We start from the raw sequence: 25,412 nt of genomic DNA, 5'->3' as shown, positions 1-25,412 counted from the left end.
CTGGCATTGGAACTCTATCCTGTATTGGAACTCTACACTGTTCTGGCATTGGAACTCTATCCTGTATTGGAACTCTACACTGTATTGGAACTCTACACTGTATTGGAACTCTACACTGTATTGGAACTCTATACTGTATTGGAACTCTACACTGTATTGGAACTCTACACTGTTCTGGCATTGGAACTCTATCCTGTATTGGAACTCTACACTGTATTGGAACTCTACACTGTATTGGAACTCTATACTGTATTGGAACTCTACACTGTATTGGAACTCTATACTGTATTGGAACTCTACACTGTATTGGAACTCTACACTGTATTGGAACTCTCTACTGTTCTGGTATTGGAACTCTACACTGTATTGGAACTCTTCACTGTTCTGGCATTGGAACTCTATTCTGTATTGGAACTCTACACTGTATTGGAACTCTCTACTGTTCTGGTATTGGAACTCTATACTGTTCTGCTATTGGAACTCTACACTGTATTGGAACTCTACACTGTATTGGAACTCTATACTGTATTGGAACTCTACACTGTGTTGGAACTCCATACTGTATTGGAACTCTACACTGTGTTGGAACTCCATACTGTATTGGATCTCTATACTGTTCTGGCATTGGAACTCTATCCTGTATTGGAACTCTATCCTGTATTGGAACTCTACACTGTATTGGAACTCTACACTGTATTGGAACTCAACACTGTATTGGAACTCTATACTGGTCTGGTATTGGAACTCTACACTTTTGGAACTCTATGCTGTTCTGGCATTGGAACTCTACACTGTATTGGAACTCTACATTGTATTGGAACTCTACACTGTATTGGAACTCTACACTGGATTGGAACTCTATACTGTTCTGGCATTGGAACTCAACACTGTATTGGAACTCTACACTGTATTGGAACTCCATACCGTAGTGGAACTCTATACTGTTCTGGTATTGGAACTCTACAGTGTATTAGAACTCCATACTGTATTGGAACTCTATACTGTATTGGAACTCTATACTGTATTGGAACTCTATGCTGTATTGGAACTCTACACTGTATTGGAACACTACACTGTATTGGAACTCTATTCTGTTCTGGTATTGGAACTCTATACTGTATTGCAACTCTAAACTGTATTGGAACTCAACACTGTATTGGAACTCTATACTGTTCTGGTATTGGAACTCTATACTGTTCTGGTATTGGAACTCTACACTGTATTGGAACTCTACACTGTATTGGAACTCTATACTGTATTGGAACTCTACGCTGTATTGGAACTCTACACTGTATTGGAACTCTATTCTGTTCTGGTATTGGAACTCTACACTGTATTGGAACTCAACACTGTATTGGAACTCTACACTGTATTGGAACTCCATACCGTAGTGGAACTCTATACTGTTCTGGTATTGGAACTCTACAGTGTATTGGAACTCTATACTGTATTGGAACTCTATACTGTAATGGAACTCTACACTGTTCTGGCATTGGAACTCTATCATGTATTGGAACTCCATGTTGTTCTGGTATTGCAACTCTACACTGTATTGGAACTATATACTGTATTGTAACTCTATACTGTTCTGTTATTGGAACTCTATACTGTATTGGAACTCTACACTGTATTGGAACTCTATACGGTTCTGGCATTGGAACTCTACACTGTATTGGAACTCTACACTGTATTGGAACTCTATACTGTTCTGGCATTGGAACTCTATACTGTATTGGAACTCTACACTGTATTGGAACTCTATACTGTTCTGGCATCGGAACTCTATACTGTATTGGAACTCTACACTGTATTGGAACTCCATACTCTATTGGAACTCTACACTGTTCTTGCATCGGAACTCTATACTGTATTGGAAATCTACACTGTTCTGTTATTGGAACTCTATACTGTATTGGAACTCTACACTGTATTGGAACTCCATACTGTATTGGAACTCTACACTGTTCTTGCATCGGAACTCTATACTGTATCGGAACTCTACATTGTTTTGGCATTGGAACTCTATACTGTATTGGAACTCTATACTGTATCATAACTCTATACCCTATCAGAACTCTATGCTGTATTGGAACTCTATACTTATTGGAACTGTATACTGTATCATAACTCTATACCCTATCAGAACTCTATACTGTATTGGAACTCTATACTGCATCATAACTCTATACTGTATTGGAACTCTAATACTGTATCATAACTCTATACTGTATCAGAACTCTATGCTGTATTGGAACTATATACTGTAATTGAACTCTACACATTATTGGAACTCTACACTGTATTGGAACTCTAAACTGTATTGGAACTATATACTGTATTGGAACTCTACACTGTATTGGAACTCTATACTGTTCTGGCATTGGAACTCACTGTATTGGAACTATATACTGTATTGGAACTCTACACTGTTCTGGTATTGGAACTGTATACTGTATTGGAACTCTATACTGTATTGGAACTCTATACTGTTCTAGTCTTGGAACTCTATACTGTTATGGTCTTGGAACTCTATACTGTATTGGAACTCTACACTGTTCTGGTATTGGCACTCTATACTGTTCTGGTCTTGGAACTCTATACTGTTCTGGTCTTGGAACTCTACACTGTTCTGTTCTTGGAACTCTACACTGTTCTGGTCTTGGAACTCTACACTGTTCTGGTCTTGGAACTCTATACTGTTCGGGTCTTGGAACTCTACACTGTTCTGGTCTTGGAACTCTACACTGTTCTGGTATTGGAGCTCTATACTGTATTGGAACTCTATACTGTTCTGGTATTGGAGCTCTACACTGTTCTGGTCTTGGAACTCTATACTGTTCTGGTATTGGAACTCTATACTGTTCTGGTATTGGAGCTCTACACTGTTCTGGTATTGGAGCTCTACACTGTTCTGGTCTTGGAACTCTATACTGTATTGGAACTCTATACTGTTCTGGTATTGGAGCTCTACACTCTTCTGGTATTGGAGCTCTACACTGTTCTGGTATTGGAACTCTACACTGTTCTGGTATTGGAACCCTACACTGTTCTGGTCTTGGAACTCTACACTGTTCTGGTATTGGAACTCTACACTGTTCTGGTCTTGGAACTCTATACTGTATTTGAACTCTATACTGTTCTGGTATTGGAGCTCTACACTGTTCTGGTATTGGAGGTCTACACTGTTCTGGTCTTGGAACTCTACACTGTTCTGGTATTGGAGCTCTACACTGTTCTGGTATTGGAGCTCTACACTGTTCTGGTATTGGAGCTCTACACTGTTCTGGTATTGGAGCTCTACACTGTTCTGGTCTTGGAGCTCTACACTGTTCTGGTCTTGGAACTCTACACTGTTCTGGTCTTGGAGCTCTACACTGTTCTGGTATTGGAGCTCTACACTGTTCTGGTCTTGGAACTCTTGGAACTCTACTGCTCCCTGCCTGTGCCATTAAACCCCTTCAACTCATCCAGAACGCCGCAGCCCGTCTGGTGTTCAACCTTCCCAAGTTCTCTCACGTCACCCCGCTCCTCCGTTCTCTCCACTGGCTTCCAGTTGAAGCTCGCATCCGCTACAAGACCATGGTGCTTGCCTACGGAGCTGTGTCAGTACCTCCAGGCTCTGATCAGGCCCTACACCCAAACAAGGGCACTCATCCACCTCTGGCCTGCTCGCCTCCCTACCACTGAGGAAGTACAGCTCCCGCTCAGCCCAGTCAAAACTGTTCGCTGCCCTGGCCCCCCAATGGTGGAACAAACTCCCTCACGACGCCAGGACAGCGGAGTCAATCACCACCTTCCGGAGACACCTGAAACCCCACCTCTTTAAGGAATACCTAGGATAGGTTAAGTAATCCCTCTCACCCCACCCCCCTAAGTTTTAGATGCACTATTGTTAAGTGACTGTCCCACTGGATGTCATAAGGTGAATGCACCAATTTGTAAGTCGCTCTGGATAAGAGCGTCTGCTAAATGACTTAAATGTAATGTAAATGTATTGGAACTCTATACTCTTCTGGCATTGGAGCTCTACACTGTTCTGGTCTTGGAACTCTATACTGTTCTGGTATTGGAGCTCTACACTGTTCTGGTATTGGAGCTCTACACTGTTCTGATCTTGGAACTCTACACTGTATTGGAACTCTACACTGTTCTGGTATTGGAGCTCTACACTGTTCTGGTCTTGGAACTCTACACTGTTCTGGTATTGGAGCTCTACACTGTCCTGGTCTTGGAACTCTATACTGTATTGGAAATCTACACTGTTCTGGTATTGGAACTCTACACTGTTCTGGTATTGGAACTCTACACTGTTCTGGTCTTGGAACTCTATACTGTATTGGAACTTCATACTGTTCTGGTCTTGGAGCTCTACACTGTTCTGGTATTGGAACTCTACACTGTTCTGGTCTTGGAGCTCTACACTGTTCTGGTCTTGGAACTCTATACTGTTCTGGTATTGGAGCTCTACACTTTTCTGGTCTTGGAGCTCTACACTGTTCTGGTATTGGAGCTCTACACTGTTCTGGTCTTGGAGCTCTACACTGTTCTGGTCTTGGAACTCTATACTGTTCTGGTATTGGAGCTCTACACTGTTCTGGTCTTGGAACTCTACACTGTTCTGGTCTTGGAACTCTACACTGTATTGGAACTCTACACTGTTCTGGTATTGGAACTCTACACTGTTCTGGTCTTGGAACTCTACACTGTATTGGAACTCTACACTGTTCTGGTATTGGAGCTCTATAATTTATTGGAACTCTATACTGTTCTGGTATTGGAGCTCTACACTGTTCTGGTATTGGAACTCTACACTGTTCTGGTATTGGAACTCTATACTGTTCTGGTATTGGAGCTCTACACTGTTCTGGTATTGGAGCTCTACACTGTTCTGGTCTTGGAACTCTACACTGTTCTGGTCTTGGAACTCTACACTGTATTGGAACTCTACACTGTTCTGGTATTGGAGCTCTACACTGTTCTGGTATTGGAACTGTACACTAATCTGGTATTGGAACTCTACACTGTTCTGGTATTGGAGCTCTACACTGTTCTGGTATTGGAGCTCTACACTGTTCTGGTCTTGGAGCTCTACACTGTTCTGGTCTTGGAGCTCTACACTGTTCTGGTATTGTAGCTCTACACTGTTCTGGTCTTGGAACTCTACACTGTTCTGGTATTGGAACTCTACACTGTTCTGGTATTGGAGCTCTACACTGTTCTGGTCTAGGAACTCTATACTGTATTGGAACTCTATACTGTTCTGGTATTGGAGCTCTACACTCTTCTGGTATTGGAACTCTACACTGTTCTGGTCTTGGAACTCTACACCGTTCTGCTCTTCGAACTCTACACTGTATTGGAACTCTACACTGTTCTGGTATTGGAGCTCTACACTGTTCTGGTCTTGGAACTCTATACTGTATTGGAACTCTATACTGTTCTGGTATTGGAGCTCTACACTGTTCTGGTCTTGGAACTCAACACTGTTCTGGTCTTGGAGCTCTAGACTGTTCTGGTCTTGGAACTCTACACTGTTCTGGTCTTGGAGCTCTACACTGTTCTGGTATTGGAGCTCTACACTGTTCTGGTATTGGAGCTCTACACTGTTCTGGTCTTGGAACTCTACACTGTTCTGGTCTTGGAACACTACACTGTTCTGTTATTGGAGCTCTACACTCTTCTGGTATTGGAGCTCTACACTGTTCTGGAATTGGAACTCTACACTGTTCTGGTCTTGGAGCTCTACACTGTTCTGGTCTTGGAACTCTACACTGTTCTGGTCTTAGAGCTCTACACTGTTCTGGTATTGGAACTCTACACTGTTCTGGTCTTGGAACTCTACACTGTTCTGGTCTTGGAACTCTACACTGTTCTGGTCTTGGAACTCTACACTGTTCTGGTCTTGGAACTCTACACTGTTCTGGTATTGGAACTCTACACTGTTCTGGTATTGGGGCTCTACACTGTTCTGGTCTTGGAGTGTGACGACCCTCCCACTCTGTCTGCCGTATTCTCTCTGTTATTTCCTTATTAGGATGCTGGTGGGCGGAGTTGGGAGGGTCGTCAGCTACATGGGAAACACCTGGGCCCGGTGTCTCCCAGGATAAATACACCACTTCCCCATTCATGGAGGAGACTCTCTCCATGCAGACACCCTTTGTAGATTGTGTTGTGGTTCTTGGTGGCCGTTTGTTTGTTTGCTTGCTTTGGCACCTTTCATCACCCTGCATTATCACATTCATGCATGCAAAACACTCACTTACACTACTGATTACTGATTACACACACCATTGTATATTATACTTAGTTGCTTTAGTTTATAAATACATATTTTGCTACTCCTTATCTCCACGTTGTCTCCCTTTGTTACGAGCTTTGAGCCGGTTCGTGACAGGAGCTCTACACTGTTCTGGTCTTGGAGCTCTACACTGTTCTGGTCTTGGAACTCTACACTGTTCTGGTCTTGGAGCTCTACACTGTTCTGGTATTGGAGCTCTACACTGTTCTGGTCTTGGAGCTCTACACTGTTCTGGTATTGGAGCTCTACACTGTTCTGGTCTTGGAACTCTATACTGTTCTGGTATTGGAGCTCTACACTGTTCTGGTCTTGGAACTCTATACTCTTCTGGCATTGGAGCTCTACACTGTTCTGGTATTGGAACTCTACACTGTTCTGTTATTGGAACTCTACACTGTTCTGGTATTGGAGCTCTACACTGTTCTGGTATTGGAGCTCTACACTGTTCTGGTATTGGAGCTCTACACTGTTCTGGTCTTGGAACTCTACACTGTTTTGGTCTTGGAACTCTACACTGTTCTGGTATTGGAGCTCTACACTGTTCTGGTATTGGAGGTCTACACTGTTCTGGTCTTGGAACTCTACACTGTTCTGGTATTGGAGCTCTACACTGTTCTGGTCTTGGAACTCTATACTGTTCTGGTATTGGAGCTCTACACTGTTCTGGTATTGGAGCTCTACACGGTTCTGGTCTTGGAACTCTACACTGTATTGGAACTCTACACTGTTCTGGTATTGGAACTCTACACTGTTCTGGTATTGGAACTCTACACTGTTCTGGTATTGGAGCTCTATACTGTATTGGAACTCTATACTGTTCTGGTATTGGAGCTCTACACTGTTCTGGTCTTGGAACTCTATACTGTTCTGGTATTGGAACTCTATACTGTTCTGGTATTGGAGCTCTACACTGTTCTGGTATTGGAGCTCTACACTGTTCTGGTCTTGGAACTCTATACTGTATTGGAACTCTATACTGTTCTGGTATTGGAGCTCTACACTCTTCTGGTATTGGAGCTCTACACTGTTCTGGTATTGGAACTCTACACTGTTCTGGTATTGGAACCCTACACTGTTCTGGTCTTGGAACTCTACACTGTTCTGGTATTGGAACTCTACACTGTTCTGGTCTTGGAACTCTATACTGTATTTGAACTCTATACTGTTCTGGTATTGGAGCTCTACACTGTTCTGGTATTGGAGGTCTACACTGTTCTGGTCTTGGAACTCTACACTGTTCTGGTATTGGAGCTCTACACTGTTCTGGTATTGGAGCTCTACACTGTTCTGGTATTGGAGCTCTACACTGTTCTGGTATTGGAGCTCTACACTGTTCTGGTCTTGGAGCTCTACACTGTTCTGGTCTTGGAACTCTACACTGTTCTGGTCTTGGAGCTCTACACTGTTCTGGTATTGGAGCTCTACACTGTTCTGGTCTTGGAACTCTACTGTATTGGAACTCTATACTCTTCTGGCATTGGAGCTCTACACTGTTCTGGTCTTGGAACTCTATACTGTTCTGGTATTGGAGCTCTACACTGTTCTGGTATTGGAGCTCTACACTGTTCTGATCTTGGAACTCTACACTGTATTGGAACTCTACACTGTTCTGGTATTGGAGCTCTACACTGTTCTGGTCTTGGAACTCTACACTGTTCTGGTATTGGAGCTCTACACTGTCCTGGTCTTGGAACTCTATACTGTATTGGAAATCTACACTGTTCTGGTATTGGAACTCTACACTGTTCTGGTATTGGAACTCTACACTGTTCTGGTCTTGGAACTCTATACTGTATTGGAACTTCATACTGTTCTGGTCTTGGAGCTCTACACTGTTCTGGTATTGGAACTCTACACTGTTCTGGTCTTGGAGCTCTACACTGTTCTGGTCTTGGAACTCTATACTGTTCTGGTATTGGAGCTCTACACTTTTCTGGTCTTGGAGCTCTACACTGTTCTGGTATTGGAGCTCTACACTGTTCTGGTCTTGGAGCTCTACACTGTTCTGGTCTTGGAACTCTATACTGTTCTGGTATTGGAGCTCTACACTGTTCTGGTCTTGGAACTCTACACTGTTCTGGTCTTGGAACTCTACACTGTATTGGAACTCTACACTGTTCTGGTATTGGAACTCTACACTGTTCTGGTCTTGGAACTCTACACTGTATTGGAACTCTACACTGTTCTGGTATTGGAGCTCTATAATTTATTGGAACTCTATACTGTTCTGGTATTGGAGCTCTACACTGTTCTGGTATTGGAACTCTACACTGTTCTGGTATTGGAACTCTATACTGTTCTGGTATTGGAGCTCTACACTGTTCTGGTATTGGAGCTCTACACTGTTCTGGTCTTGGAACTCTACACTGTTCTGGTCTTGGAACTCTACACTGTATTGGAACTCTACACTGTTCTGGTATTGGAGCTCTACACTGTTCTGGTATTGGAACTGTACACTGTTCTGGTATTGGAACTCTACACTGTTCTGGTATTGGAGCTCTACACTGTTCTGGTATTGGAGCTCTACACTGTTCTGGTCTTGGAGCTCTACACTGTTCTGGTCTTGGAGCTCTACACTGTTCTGGTATTGTAGCTCTACACTGTTCTGGTCTTGGAACTCTACACTGTTCTGGTATTGGAACTCTACACTGTTCTGGTATTGGAGCTCTACACTGTTCTGGTCTAGGAACTCTATACTGTATTGGAACTCTATACTGTTCTGGTATTGGAGCTCTACACTCTTCTGGTATTGGAACTCTACACTGTTCTGGTCTTGGAACTCTACACCGTTCTGCTCTTCGAACTCTACACTGTATTGGAACTCTACACTGTTCTGGTATTGGAGCTCTACACTGTTCTGGTCTTGGAACTCTATACTGTATTGGAACTCTATACTGTTCTGGTATTGGAGCTCTACACTGTTCTGGTCTTGGAACTCAACACTGTTCTGGTCTTGGAGCTCTAGACTGTTCTGGTCTTGGAACTCTACACTGTTCTGGTCTTGGAGCTCTACACTGTTCTGGTATTGGAGCTCTACACTGTTCTGGTATTGGAGCTCTACACTGTTCTGGTCTTGGAACTCTACACTGTTCTGGTCTTGGAACACTACACTGTTCTGTTATTGGAGCTCTACACTCTTCTGGTATTGGAGCTCTACACTGTTCTGGAATTGGAACTCTACACTGTTCTGGTCTTGGAGCTCTACACTGTTCTGGTCTTGGAACTCTACACTGTTCTGGTCTTAGAGCTCTACACTGTTCTGGTATTGGAACTCTACACTGTTCTGGTCTTGGAACTCTACACTGTTCTGGTCTTGGAACTCTACACTGTTCTGGTCTTGGAACTCTACACTGTTCTGGTATTGGAACTCTACACTGTTCTGGTATTGGGGCTCTACACTGTTCTGGTCTTGGAGTGTGACGACCCTCCCACTCTGTCTGCCGTATTCTCTCTGTTATTTCCTTATTAGGATGCTGGTGGGCGGAGTTGGGAGGGTCGTCAGCTACATGGGAAACACCTGGGCCCGGTGTCTCCCAGGATAAATACACCACTTCCCCATTCATGGAGGAGACTCTCTCCATGCAGACACCCTTTGTAGATTGTGTTGTGGTTCTTGGTGGCCGTTTGTTTGTTTGCTTGCTTTGGCACCTTTCATCACCCTGCATTATCACATTCATGCATGCAAAACACTCACTTACACTACTGATTACTGATTACACACACCATTGTATATTATACTTAGTTGCTTTAGTTTATAAATACATATTTTGCTACTCCTTATCTCCACGTTGTCTCCCTTTGTTACGAGCTTTGAGCCGGTTCGTGACAGGAGCTCTACACTGTTCTGGTCTTGGAACTCTACACTGTTCTGGTCTTGGAGCTCTACACTGTTCTGGTATTGGAGCTCTACACTGTTCTGGTATTGGAGCTCTACACTGTTCTGGTCTTGGAACTCTACACTGTTCTGGTCTTGGAGCTCTACACTGTTCTGGTATTGGAACTCTACACTGTTCTGGTCTTGGAGCTCTACACTGTTCTGGTGTTGGAACTCTACACTGTTCTGGTCTTGGAGCTCTACACTGTTCTGGTCTTGGAACTCTACACTGTTCTGGTCTTGGAGCTCTACACTGTTCTGGTATTGGAGCTCTACACTGTTCTGGTCTTGGAACTCTATACTGTTCTGGTATTGGAGCTCTACACTGTCCTGGTCTTGGAACTCTACTGTATTGGAACTCTATACTCTTCTGGCATTGGAGCTCTACACTGTTCTGGTATTGGAACTCTACACTGTTCTGTTATTGGAACTCTACACTGTTCTGGTATTGGAGCTCTACACTGTTCTGGTATTGGAGCTCTACACTGTTCTGGTATTGGAGCTCTACACTGTTCTGGTCTTGGAACTCTACACTGTTTTGGTCTTGGAACTCTACACTGTTCTGGTATTGGAGCTCTACACTGTTCTGGTATTGGAGGTCTACACTGTTCTGGTCTTGGAACTCTACACTGTTCTGGAATTGGAGCTCTACACTGTTCTGGTCTTGGAACTCTATACTGTTCTGGTATTGGAGCTCTACACTGTTCTGGTATTGGAGCTCTACACGGTTCTGGTCTTGGAACTCTACACTGTATTGGAACTCTACACTGTTCTGGTATTGGAACTCTACACTGTTCTGGTATTGGAACTCTACACTGTTCTGGTATTGGAGCTCTACACTGTTCTGGTATTGGAGCTCTACACTGTTCTGGTCTTGGAGCTCTACACTGTTCTGGTCTTGGAGCTCTACACTGTTCTGGTCTTGGTACTCTACACTGTTCTGGTATTGGAGCTCTACACTGTTCTGGTCATGGAGCTCTACACTGTTCTGGTCTTGGAGCTCTACACTGTTCTGGTATTGTAGCTCTACACTGTTCTGGTCTTGGAACTCTACACTGTTCTGGTATTGGAACTCTACACTGTTCTGGTATTGGAGCTCTACACTGTTCTGGTCTAGGAACTCTATACTGTATTGGAACTCTATACTGTTCTGGTATTGGAGCTCTACACTCTTCTGGTATTGGAACTCTACACTGTTCTGGTCTTGGAACTCTACACCGTTCTGCTCTTGAACTCTACACTGTATTGGAACTCTACACTGTTCTGGTATTGGAGCTCTACACTGTTCTGGTCTTGGAACTCTATACTGTATTGGAACTCTATACTGTTCTGGTATTGGAGCTCTACACTGTTCTGGTCTTGGAACTCAACACTGTTCTGGTCTTGGAGCTCTAGACTGTTCTGGTCTTGGAACTCTACACTGTTCTGGTCTTGGAGCTCTACACTGTTCTGGTATTGGAGCTCTACACTGTTCTGGTATTGGAGCTCTACACTGTTCTGGTCTTGGAACTCTACACTGTTCTGGTCTTGGAACACTACACTGTTCTGTTATTGGAGCTCTACACTCTTCTGGTATTGGAGCTCTACACTGTTCTGGAATTGGAACTCTACACTGTTCTGGTCTTGGAGCTCTACACTGTTCTGGTCTTGGAACTCTACACTGTTCTGGTCTTAGAGCTCTACACTGTTCTGGTATTGGAACTCTACACTGTTCTGGTCTTGGAACTCTACACTGTTCTGGTCTTGGAACTCTACACTGTTCTGGTCTTGGAACTCTACACTGTTCTGGTCTTGGAACTCTACACTGTTCTGGTATTGGAACTCTACACTGTTCTGGTATTGGGGCTCTACACTGTTCTGGTCTTGGAGTGTGACGACCCTCCCACTCTGTCTGCCGTATTCTCTCTGTTATTTCCTTATTAGGATGCTGGTGGGCGGAGTTGGGAGGGTCGTCAGCTACATGGGAAACACCTGGGCCCGGTGTCTCCCAGGATAAATACACCACTTCCCCATTCATGGAGGAGACTCTCTCCATGCAGACACCCTTTGTAGATTGTGTTGTGGTTCTTGGTGGCCGTTTGTTTGTTTGCTTGCTTTGGCACCTTTCATCACCCTGCATTATCACATTCATGCATGCAAAACACTCACTTACACTACTGATTACTGATTACACACACCATTGTATATTATACTTAGTTGCTTTAGTTTATAAATACATATTTTGCTACTCCTTATCTCCACGTTGTCTCCCTTTGTTACGAGCTTTGAGCCGGTTCGTGACAGGAGCTCTACACTGTTCTGGTCTTGGAACTCTACACTGTTCTGGTCTTGGAACTCTACACTGTTCTGGTCTTGGAGCTCTACACTGTTCTGGTGTTGGAACTCTACACTGTTCTGGTCTTGGAGCTCTACACTGTTCTGGTCTTGGAACTCTACACTGTTCTGGTCTTGGAGCTCTACACTGTTCTGGTATTGGAGCTCTACACTGTTCTGGTCTTGGAACTCTATACTGTTCTGGTATTGGAGCTCTACACTGTCCTGGTCTTGGAACTCTACTGTATTGGAACTCTATACTCTTCTGGCATTGGAGCTCTACACTGTTCTGGTATTGGAACTCTACACTGTTCTGTTATTGGAACTCTACACTGTTCTGGTATTGGAGCTCTACACTGTTCTGGTATTGGAGCTCTACACTGTTCTGGTATTGGAGCTCTACACTGTTCTGGTCTTGGAACTCTACACTGTTTTGGTCTTGGAACTCTACACTGTTCTGTTATTGGAGCTCTACACTCTTCTGGTATTGGAGCTCTACACTGTTCTGGAATTGGAACTCTACACTGTTCTGGTCTTGGAGCTCTACACTGTTCTGGTCTTGGAACTCTACACTGTTCTGGTCTTAGAGCTCTACACTGTTCTGGTATTGGAACTCTACACTGTTCTGGTCTTGGAACTCTACACTGTTCTGGTCTTGGAACTCTACACTGTTCTGGTCTTGGAACTCTACACTGTTCTGGTATTGGAACTCTACACTGTTCTGGTATTGGGGCTCTACACTGTTCTGGTCTTGGAGTGTGACGACCCTCCCACTCTGTCTGCCGTATTCTCTCTGTTATTTCCTTATTAGGATGCTGGTGGGCGGAGTTGGGAGGGTCGTCAGCTACATGGGAAACACCTGGGCCCGGTGTCTCCCAGGATAAATACACCACTTCCCCATTCATGGAGGAGACTCTCTCCATGCAGACACCCTTTGTAGATTGTGTTGTGGTTCTTGGTGGCCGTTTGTTTGTTTGCTTGCTTTGGCACCTTTCATCACCCTGCATTATCACATTCATGCATGCAAAACACTCACTTACACTACTGATTACTGATTACACACACCATTGTATATTATACTTAGTTGCTTTAGTTTATAAATACATATTTTGCTACTCCTTATCTCCACGTTGTCTCCCTTTGTTACGAGCTTTGAGCCGGTTCGTGACAGGAGCTCTACACTGTTCTGGTCTTGGAACTCTACACTGTTCTGGTCTTGGAGCTCTACACTGTTCTGGTATTGGAGCTCTACACTGTTCTGGTATTGGAGCTCTACACTGTTCTGGTCTTGGAACTCTACACTGTTCTGGTCTTGGAGCTCTACACTGTTCTGGTATTGGAACTCTACACTGTTCTGGTCTTGGAGCTCTACACTGTTCTGGTGTTGGAACTCTACACTGTTCTGGTCTTGGAGCTCTACACTGTTCTGGTCTTGGAACTCTACACTGTTCTGGTCTTGGAGCTCTACACTGTTCTGGTATTGGAGCTCTACACTGTTCTGGTCTTGGAACTCTATACTGTTCTGGTATTGGAGCTCTACACTGTCCTGGTCTTGGAACTCTACTGTATTGGAACTCTATACTCTTCTGGCATTGGAGCTCTACACTGTTCTGGTATTGGAACTCTACACTGTTCTGTTATTGGAACTCTACACTGTTCTGGTATTGGAGCTCTACACTGTTCTGGTATTGGAGCTCTACACTGTTCTGGTATTGGAGCTCTACACTGTTCTGGTCTTGGAACTCTACACTGTTTTGGTCTTGGAACTCTACACTGTTCTGGTATTGGAGCTCTACACTGTTCTGGTATTGGAGGTCTACACTGTTCTGGTCTTGGAACTCTACACTGTTCTGGAATTGGAGCTCTACACTGTTCTGGTCTTGGAACTCTACACTGTTCTGGTATTGGAGCTCTACACTGTTCTGGTATTGGAGCTCTACACGGTTCTGGTCTTGGAACTCTACACTGTATTGGAACTCTACACTGTTCTGGTATTGGAACTCTACACTGTTCTGGTATTGGAACTCTACACTGTTCTGGTATTGGAGCTCTACACTGTTCTGGTATTGGAGCTCTACACTGTTCTGGTCTTGGAGCTCTACACTGTTCTGGTCTTGGAGCTCTACACTGTTCTGGTCTTGGTACTCTACACTGTTCTGGTATTGGAGCTCTACACTGTTCTGGTCATGGAGCTCTACACTGTTCTGGTCTTGGAGCTCTACACTGTTCTGGTATTGTAGCTCTACACTGTTCTGGTCTTGGAACTCTACACTGTTCTGGTATTGGAACTCTACACTGTTCTGGAATTGGAGCTCTACACTGTTCTGGTCTAGGAACTCTATACTGTATTGGAACTCTATACTGTTCTGGTATTGGAGCTCTACACTCTTCTGGTATTGGAACTCTACACTGTTCTGGTCTTGGAACTCTACACTGTTCTGGTCTTGGAACTCTACACTGTTCTGGTCTTGGAACTCTACACTGTTCTGGTATTGGAACTCTACACTGTTCTGGTATTGGGGCTCTACACTGTTCTGGTCTTGGAGTGTGACGACCCTCCCACTCTGTCTGCCGTATTCTCTCTGTTATTTCCTTATTAGGATGCTGGTGGGCGGAGTTGGGAGGGTCGTCAGCTACATGGGAAACACCTGGGCCCGGTGTCTCCCAGGATAAATACACCACTTCCCCATTCATGGAGGAGACTCTCTCCATGCAGACACCCTTTGTAGATTGTGTTGTGGTTCTTGGTGGCCGTTTGTTTGTTTGCTTGCTTTGGCACCTTTCATCACCCTGCATTATCACATTCATGCATGCAAAACACTCACTTACACTACTGATTACTGATTACACACACCATTGTATATTATACTTAGTTGCTTTAGTTTATAAATACATATTTTGCTACTCCTTATCTCCACGTTGTCTCCCTTTGTTACGAGCTTTGAGCCGGTTCGTGACAGGAGCTCTACACTGTTCTGGTCTTGGAACTCTACACTGTTCTGGTCTTGGAGCTCTACACTGTTCTGGTATTGGAGCTCTACACTGTTCTGGTATTGGAGCTCTACACTGTTCTGGTCTTGGAACTCTACACTGTTCTGGTCTTGGAGCTCTACACTGTTCTGGTATTGGAACTCTACACTGTTCTGGTCTTGGAGCTCTACACTGTTCTGGTGTTGGAACTCTACACTGTTCTGGTCTTGGAGCTCTACACTGTTCTGGTCTTGGAACTCTACACTGTTCTGGTCTTGGAGCTCTACACTGTTCTGGTATTGGAGCTCTACACTGTTCTGGTCTTGGAACTCTATACTGTTCTGGTATTGGAGCTCTACACTGTCCTGGTCTTGGAACTCTACTGTATTGGAACTCTATACTCTTCTGGCATTGGAGCTCTACACTGTTCTGGTATTGGAACTCTACACTGTTCTGTTATTGGAACTCTACACTGTTCTGGTATTGGAGCTCTACACTGTTCTGGTATTGGAGCTCTACACTGTTCTGGTATTGGAGCTCTACACTGTTCTGGTCTTGGAACTCTACACTGTTTTGGTCTTGGAACTCTACACTGTTCTGGTATTGGAGCTCTACACTGTTCTGGTATTGGAGGTCTACACTGTTCTGGTCTTGGAACTCTACACTGTTCTGGAATTGGAGCTCTACACTGTTCTGGTCTTGGAACTCTACACTGTTCTGGTATTGGAGCTCTACACTGTTCTGGTATTGGAGCTCTACACGGTTCTGGTCTTGGAACTCTACACTGTATTGGAACTCTACACTGTTCTGGTATTGGAACTCTACACTGTTCTGGTATTGGAACTCTACACTGTTCTGGTATTGGAGCTCTACACTGTTCTGGTATTGGAGCTCTACACTGTTCTGGTCTTGGAGCTCTACACTGTTCTGGTCTTGGAGCTCTACACTGTTCTGGTCTTGGTACTCTACACTGTTCTGGTATTGGAGCTCTACACTGTTCTGGTCATGGAGCTCTACACTGTTCTGGTCTTGGAGCTCTACACTGTTCTGGTATTGTAGCTCTACACTGTTCTGGTCTTGGAACTCTACACTGTTCTGGTATTGGAACTCTACACTGTTCTGGAATTGGAGCTCTACACTGTTCTGGTCTAGGAACTCTATACTGTATTGGAACTCTATACTGTTCTGGTATTGGAGCTCTACACTCTTCTGGTATTGGAACTCTACACTGTTCTGGTCTTGGAACTCTACACCGTTCTGCTCTTCGAACTCTACACTGTATTGGAACTCTACACTGTTCTGGTATTGGAGCTCTACACTGTTCTGGTCTTGGAACTCTATACTGTATTGGAACTCTATACTGTTCTGGTATTGGAGCTCTACACTGTTCTGGTCTTGGAACTCAACACTGTTCTGGTCTTGGAGCTCTAGACTGTTCTGGTCTTGGAACTCTACACTGTTCTGGTCTTGGAGCTCTACACTGTTCTGGTATTGGAGCTCTACACTGTTCTGGTATTGGAGCTCTACACTGTTCTGGTCTTGGAACTCTACACTGTTCTGGTCTTGGAACACTACACTGTTCTGTTATTGGAGCTCTACACTCTTCTGGTATTGGAGCTCTACACTGTTCTGGAATTGGAACTCTACACTGTTCTGGTCTTGGAGCTCTACACTGTTCTGGTCTTGGAACTCTACACTGTTCTGGTCTTGGAACACTACACTGTTCTGTTATTGGAGCTCTACACTCTTCTGGTATTGGAGCTCTACACTGTTCTGGAATTGGAACTCTACACTGTTCTGGTATTGGAGCTCTACACTGTTCTGGTCTTGGAACTCTACACTGTTCTGGTCTTGGAACTCTACACTGTTCTGGTCTTGGAACTCTACACTGTTCTGGTATTGGAACTCTACACTGTTCTGGTATTGGGGCTCTACACTGTTCTGGTCTTGGAGTGTGACGACCCTCCCACTCTGTCTGCCGTATTCTCTCTGTTATTTCCTTATTAGGATGCTGGTGGGCGGAGTTGGGAGGGTCGTCAGCTACATGGGAAACACCTGGGCCCGGTGTCTCCCAGGATAAATACACCACTTCCCCATTCATGGAGGAGACTCTCTCCATGCAGACACCCTTTGTAGATTGTGTTGTGGTTCTTGGTGGCCGTTTGTTTGTTTGCTTGCTTTGGCACCTTTCATCACCCTGCATTATCACATTCATGCATGCAAAACACTCACTTACACTACTGATTACTGATTACACACACCATTGTATATTATACTTAGTTGCTTTAGTTTATAAATACATATTTTGCTACTCCTTATCTCCACGTTGTCTCCCTTTGTTACGAGCTTTGAGCCGGTTCGTGACAGGAGCTCTACACTGTTCTGGTCTTGGAACTCTACACTGTTCTGGTCTTGGAACTCTACACTGTTCTGGTCTTGGAGCTCTACACTGTTCTGGTGTTGGAACTCTACACTGTTCTGGTCTTGGAGCTCTACACTGTTCTGGTCTTGGAACTCTACACTGTTCTGGTCTTGGAGCTCTACACTGTTCTGGTATTGGAGCTCTACACTGTTCTGGTCTTGGAACTCTATACTGTTCTGGTATTGGAGCTCTACACTGTCCTGGTCTTGGAACTCTACTGTATTGGAACTCTATACTCTTCTGGCATTGGAGCTCTACACTGTTCTGGTATTGGAACTCTACACTGTTCTGTTATTGGAACTCTACACTGTTCTGGTATTGGAGCTCTACACTGTTCTGGTATTGGAGCTCTACACTGTTCTGGTATTGGAGCTCTACACTGTTCTGGTCTTGGAACTCTACACTGTTTTGGTCTTGGAACTCTACACTGTTCTGGTATTGGAGCTCTACACTGTTCTGGTATTGGAGGTCTACACTGTTCTGGTCTTGGAACTCTACACTGTTCTGGTATTATAGCTCTACACTGTTCTGGTCTTGGAACTCTATACTGTTCTGGTATTGGAGCTCTACACTGTTCTGGTATTGGAGCTCTACACGGTTCTGGTCTTGGAACTCTACACTGTATTGGAACTCTACACTGTTCTGGTATTGGAGCTCTACACTGTTCTGGTCTTGGAACTCTACACTGTTCTGGTATTGGAGCTCTACACTGTCCTGGTCTTGGAACTCTATACTGTATTGGAACTCTATACTCTTCTGGTATTGGAGCTCTACACTGTTCTTGTCTTGGAACTCTACACTGTTCTGGTCTTGGAACTCTACACTGTATTGGAAATCTACACTGTTCTGGTATTGGAACTCTACACTGTTCTGGTATTGGAACTCTACACTGTTCTGGTCTTGGAACTCTATACTGTATTGGAACTCCATACTGTTCTGGTCTTGGAGCTCTACACTGTTCTGGTCTTGGAACTCTATACTGTTCTGGTATTGGAGCTCTACACTGTTCTGGTCTTGGAGCTCTACACTGTTCTGGTCTTGGAGCTCTACACTGTTCTGGTCTTGGAACTCTATACTGTTCTGGTATTGGAGCTCTACACTGTTCTGGTCTTGGAACTCTACACTGTTCTGGTCTTGGAACTCTACACTGTATTGGAACTCTACACTGTTCTGGTATTGGAACTCTACACTGTTCTGGTCTTGGAACTCTACACTGTATTGGAACTCTACACTGTTCTGGTATTGGAGCTCTATAATTTATTGGAACTCTATACTGTTCTGGTATTGGAGCTCTACACTGTTCTGGTATTGGAACTCTACACTGTTCTGGTATTGGAACTCTACACTGTTCTGGTATTGGAGCTCTACACTGTTCTGGTATTGGAGCTCTACACTGTTCTGGTCTTGGAACTCTACACTGTTCTGGTCTTGGAACTCTACACTGTATTGGAACTCTACACTGTTCTGGTATTGGAGCTCTACACTGTTCTGGTATTGGAACTCTACACTGTTCTGGTATTGGAACTCTACACTGTTCTGTTATTGGAACTCTACACTGTTCTGGTATTGGAGCTCTACACTGTTCTGGTATTGGAGCTCTACACTGTTCTGGTCTTGGAACTCTACACTGTTTTGGTCTTGGAACTCTACACTGTTCTGGTATTGGAGCTCTACACTGTTCTGGTATTGGAGGTCTACACTGTTCTGGTCTTGGAACTCTACACTGTTCTGGTATTGGAGCTCTACACTGTTCTGGTCTTGGAACTCTATACTGTTCTGGTATTGGAGCTCTACACTGTTCTGGTATTGGAGCTCTACACGGTTCTGGTCTTGGAACTCTACACTGTATTGGAACTCTACACTGTTCTGGTATTGGAGCTCTACACTGTTCTGGTCTTGGAACTCTACACTGTTCTGGTATTGGAGCTCTACACTGTCCTGGTCTTGGAACTCTATACTGTATTGGAACTCTATACTCTTCTGGTATTGGAGCTCTACACTGTTCTTGTCTTGGAACTCTACACTGTTCTGGTCTTGGAACTCTACACTGTATTGGAAATCTACACTGTTCTGGTATTGGAACTCTACACTGTTCTGGTATTGGAACTCTACACTGTTCTGGTCTTGGAACTCTATACTGTATTGGAACTCCATACTGTTCTGGTCTTGGAGCTCTACACTGTTCTGGTCTTGGAACTCTATACTGTTCTGGTATTGGAGCTCTACACTGTTCTGGTCTTGGAGCTCTACACTGTTCTGGTCTTGGAGCTCTACACTGTTCTGGTCTTGGAACTCTATACTGTTCTGGTATTGGAGCTCTACACTGTTCTGGTCTTGGAACTCTACACTGTTCTGGTCTTGGAACTCTACACTGTATTGGAACTCTACACTGTTCTGGTATTGGAACTCTACACTGTTCTGGTCTTGGAACTCTACACTGTATTGGAACTCTACACTGTTCTGGTATTGGAGCTCTATAATTTATTGGAACTCTATACTGTTCTGGTATTGGAGCTCTACACTGTTCTGGTATTGGAACTCTACACTGTTCTGGTATTGGAACTCTACACTGTTCTGGTATTGGAGCTCTACACTGTTCTGGTATTGGAGCTCTACACTGTTCTGGTCTTGGAACTCTACACTGTTCTGGTCTTGGAACTCTACACTGTATTGGAACTCTACACTGTTCTGGTATTGGAGCTCTACACTGTTCTGGTATTGGAACTCTACACTGTTCTGGTATTGGAACTCTACACTGTTCTGGTATTGGAGCTCTACACTGTTCTGGTATTGGAGCTCTACACTGTTCTGGTCTTGGAACTCTACACTGTTCTGGTCTTGGAGCTCTACACTGTTCTGGTCTTGGAACTCTACACTGTTCTGGTATTGGAGCTCTACACTGTTCTGGTCTTGGAGCTCTACACTGTTCTGGTCTTGGAGCTCTACACTGTTCTGGTATTGTAGCTCTACACTGTTCTGGTCTTGGAACTCTACACTGTTCTGGTATTGGAACTCTACACTGTTCTGGTATTGGAGCTCTACACTGTTCTGGTATTGGAGCTCTACACTGTTCTGGTCTAGGAACTCTATACTGTATTGGAACTCTATACTGTTCTGGTATTGGAGCTCTACACTCTTCTGGAATTGGAACTCTACACTGTTCTGGTCTTGGAACTCTACACCGTTCTGGTCTTCGAACTCTACACTGTATTGGAACTCTACACTGTTCTGGTATTGGAGCTCTACACTGTTCTGGTCTTGGAACTCTATACTGTATTGGAACTCTATACTGTTCTGGTATTGGAGCTCTACACTGTTCTGGTCTTGGAACTCAACACTGTTCTGGTCTTGAAGCTCTAGACTGTTCTGGTCTTGGAACTCTACACTGTTCTGGTCTTGGAGCTCTACACTGTTCTGGTATTGGAGCTCTACACTGTTCTGGTATTGGAGCTCTACACTGTTCTGGTCTTGGAACTCTACACTGTTCTGGTCTTGGAACACTACACTGTTCTGTTATTGGAGCTCTACACTCTTCTGGTATTGGAGCTCTACACTGTTCTGGTATTGGAACTCTACACTGTTCTGGTCTTGGAGCTCTACACTGTTCTGGTCTTGAAACTCTACACTGTTCTGGTCTTAGAGCTCTACACTGTTCTGGTATTGGAACTCTACACTGTTCTGGTCTTGGAACTCTACACTGTTCTGGTCTTGGAACTCTACACTGTTCTGGTCTTGGAACTCTACACTGTTCTGGTCTTGGAACTCTACACTGTTCTGGTATTGGAACTCTACACTGTTCTGGTATTGGGGCTCTACACTGTTCTGGTCTTGGAGTGTGACGACCCTCCCACTCTGTCTGCCGTATTCCCTCTGTTATTTCCTTATTAGGATGCTGGTGGGCGGAGTTGGGAGGGTCGTCAGCTACATGGGAAACACCTGGGCCCGGTGTCTCCCAGGATAAATACACCACTTCCCCATTCATGGAGGAGACTCTCTCCATGCAGACACCCTTTCGTAGATTGTGTTGTGGTTCTTGGTGGCCGTTTGTTTGTTTGCTTGCTTTGGCACCTTTCATCACCCTGCATTATCACATTCATGCATGCAAAACACTCACTTACACTACTGATTACTGATTACACACACCATTGTATATTATACTTAGTTGCTTTAGTTAATAAATACATATTTTGCTACTCCTTATCTCCACGTTGTCTCCCTTTGTTACGGGCTTTGAGCCGGTTCGTGACAGGAGCTCTACACTGTTCTGGTCTTGGAACTCTACACTGTTCTGGTCTTGGAGCTCTACACTGTTCTGGTATTGGAGCTCTACACTGTTCTGGTATTGGAGCTCTACACTGTTCTGGTCTTGGAACTCTACACTGTTCTGGTCTTGGAGCTCTACACTGTTCTGGTATTGGAACTCTACACTGTTCTGGTCTTGGAGCTCTACACTGTTCTGGTGTTGGAACTCTACACTGTTCTGGTCTTGGAACTCTACACTGTTCTGGTCTTGGAACTCTACACTGTATTGGAACTCTGCACTGTATTGGAACTCTACACTGTTCTGGTATTGGAACTCTACACTGTATTGGAACTCTGCACTGTATTGGAACTCTGCACTGTATTGGAACTCTACACTGTTCTGGTCTTGGAACTCTACACTGTATTGGAACTCTGCACTGTATTGGAACTCTACACTGTTCTGGTATTGGAGCTCTACACTGTTCTGGTCTTGGAACTCTACACTGTTCTGGTCTTGGAACTCTGCACTGTATTGGAACTCTACACTGTTCTGGTATTGGAACTCTACACTGTTCTGGTCTTGGAACTCTACACTGTATTGGAACTCTACACTGTTCTGGTATTGGAGCTCTATACTGTATTGGAACTCTATACTGTTCTGGTATTGGAACTCTACACTGTTCTGGTCTTGGAACTCTACACTGTATTGGAACTCTACACTGTTCTGGTATTGGAACTCTACACTGTTCTGGTCTTGGAACTCTACACTGTATTGGAACTCTACACTGTTCTGGTATTGGAGCTCTATACTGTATTGGAACTCTATACTGTATTGGAACTCTATACTGTTCTGGTATTGGAGCTCTATACTGTATTGGAACTCTATACTGTATTGGAACTCTATACTGTATTGGAACTCTACACTGTTCTGGTATTGGAACTCTACACTGTTCTGGTCTTGGAACTCTACACTGTTCTGGTATTGGAGCTCTACACTGTTCTGGTATTGGAGCTCTACACTGTTCTGGTCTTGGAAATCTATACTGTATTGGAACTCTATACTGTTCTGGTATTGGAGCTCTACACTGTTCTGGTATTGGAGCTCTACACTGTTCTGGTATTGGAACTCTACACTGTTCTGGTATTGGAGCTCTACACTGTTCTGGTATTGGAGCTCTACACTGTTCTGGTATTGGAGCTCTACACTGTTCTGGTATTGGAGCTCTACACTGTTCTGGTCTTGGAGCTCTACACTGTTCTGGTCTTGGAGCTCTACACTGTTCTGGTCTTGGAACTCTACACTGTATTGGAACTCTGCACTGTATTGGAACTCTACACTGTTCTGGTATTGGAACTCTACACTGTATTGGAACTCTGCACTGTATTGGAACTCTGCACTGTATTGGAACTCTACACTGTTCTGGTCTTGGAACTCTACACTGTATTGGAACTCTGCACTGTATTGGAACTCTACACTGTTCTGGTATTGGAGCTCTACACTGTTCTGGTCTTGGAACTCTACACTGTTCTGGTCTTGGAACTCTGCACTGTATTGGAACTCTACACTGTTCTGGTATTGGAACTCTACACTGTTCTGTTCTTGGAACTCTACACTGTATTGGAACTCTACACTGTTCTGGTATTGGAGCTCTATACTGTATTGGAACTCTATACTGTTCTGGTATTGGAACTCTACACTGTTCTGGTCTTGGAACTCTACACTGTATTGGAACTCTACACTGTTCTGGTATTGGAACTCTACACTGTTCTGGTCTTGGAACTCTACACTGTATTGGAACTCTACACTGTTCTGGTATTGGAGCTCTATACTGTATTGGAACTCTATACTGTATTGGAACTCTATACTGTTCTGGTATTGGAGCTCTATACTGTATTGGAACTCTATACTGTATTGGAACTCTATACTGTATTGGAACTCTACACTGTTCTGGTATTGGAACTCTACACTGTTCTGGTCTTGGAACTCTACACTGTTCTGGTATTGGAGCTCTACACTGTTCTGGTATTGGAGCTCTACACTGTTCTGGTCTTGGAAATCTATACTGTATTGGAACTCTATACTGTTCTGGTATTGGAGCTCTACACTGTTCTGGTATTGGAACTCTACACTGTTCTGGTATTGGAGCTCTACACTGTTCTGGTATTGGAGCTCTACACTGTTCTGGTATTGGAGCTCTACACTGTTCTGGTATTGGAGCTCTACACTGTTCTGGTCTTGGAGCTCTACACTGTTCTGGTCTTGGAGCTCTACACTGTTCTGGTCTTGGAGCTCTACACTGTTCTGGTCTTGGAGCTCTACACTGTTCTGGTCTTGGAGCTCTACACTGTTCTGGTCTTGGAACTCTACACTGTTCTGGTATTGGAGCTCTACACTGTTCTGGTATTGGAGCTCTACACTGTTCTGGTCTTGGAGCTCTACACTGTACTACATAAATGAATGACATTTGAATCTGGACGGGAGAAATACTTGGCCATTGGTTTGTGGCTGTTTAAATTCAAATTCATACTGGCATTAATCAGTATTTATTGTCACAGAAGTTTAAACATATACTTGAAAGAACTCTGAATGGATGATGAATGTTTATGTGATCATCTTTCAAGTTTCAGAGAGGGTATATTTGAGTTATTTTGTTTATCGTTTTTATCTAACAGAGTTCTGTGGTAAAAACTAGTCCTCATATTTGACCAATTTCTTCCCCACTTGTTCTCTTCATGGCTATAGTGAGTCCACTAAAAGGCCAGTCTGAAAATCTACTGAAGAAATGGTACAGGAGGTGCCACAGCTGCTACTAATAGCCACTATGTAGACCAGGTAAATGTACTTTAGTTCAGGGATTATCTACAGTGTTGCCATACTAAATATTAAAGGCCTCAATGTGAATAGGGTGAGAATGGGGACCGTGTGTTTTTACACGGTGTATGATTGTGAACCCCCCCCCTCTTTAAGTTAGCACTTAGGAGACATGTTCAGTTCATCTGGATCTAGGTTATGTTTATCTCTAGCTTTGTAATTCTCAGGCTTAATTAAAATTTTCACATTCAGATTAGTCACACTTTGAAGATATTCAATTGTCTGTTTCCTCTTTCTGAAGAAATATACAAAGAAACCAGTGCAATCTAAATCAACAATCTGAAACACGATGTCACAACCATCCAGTAACTTCTTCAGAAAGAGAAAATGACTGTTGTACTTCCCTGTCTGTTTGATTACAACAGCATCTACTCTTATTTAGTATGGTTAAACACTTGTCTGTTAACTTTAATAATATTGA

The 25,412-nt window shown here is 43.9% G+C and overlaps 1 protein-coding gene across 5 annotated transcripts in view; it reads left to right on the top strand.

The window, feature by feature from the left end:
• LOC124014605 (P2X purinoceptor 1-like) overlaps positions 1 to 25,412 on the top strand; it is a 98,606-nt gene that overhangs the window by 10,002 nt on the left and 63,192 nt on the right. Inside the window, exons 1-2 of one of the 5 annotated variants that reach the window (XM_046329828.1) lie at positions 24,466 to 24,617; positions 24,863 to 24,952. The exons of the other annotated variants lie outside the window; for them this stretch is intronic. The gene's annotated coding sequence lies outside the window, so the exon portion shown is untranslated. Of the gene's footprint in view, positions 1 to 24,465; positions 24,618 to 24,862; positions 24,953 to 25,412 lie in introns of those variants that run through there. 5 annotated transcript variants of the gene reach the window in all.

The sequence above is a fragment of the Oncorhynchus gorbuscha genome, linkage group LG02 (genome assembly GCF_021184085.1).
Source record: "Oncorhynchus gorbuscha isolate QuinsamMale2020 ecotype Even-year linkage group LG02, OgorEven_v1.0, whole genome shotgun sequence".
Taxonomy (NCBI): Eukaryota; Metazoa; Chordata; class Actinopteri; order Salmoniformes; family Salmonidae; genus Oncorhynchus; species Oncorhynchus gorbuscha.
Note: the sequence above shows the minus strand (reverse complement) of the source record. Positions and strands in the feature narration are given on the sequence as shown.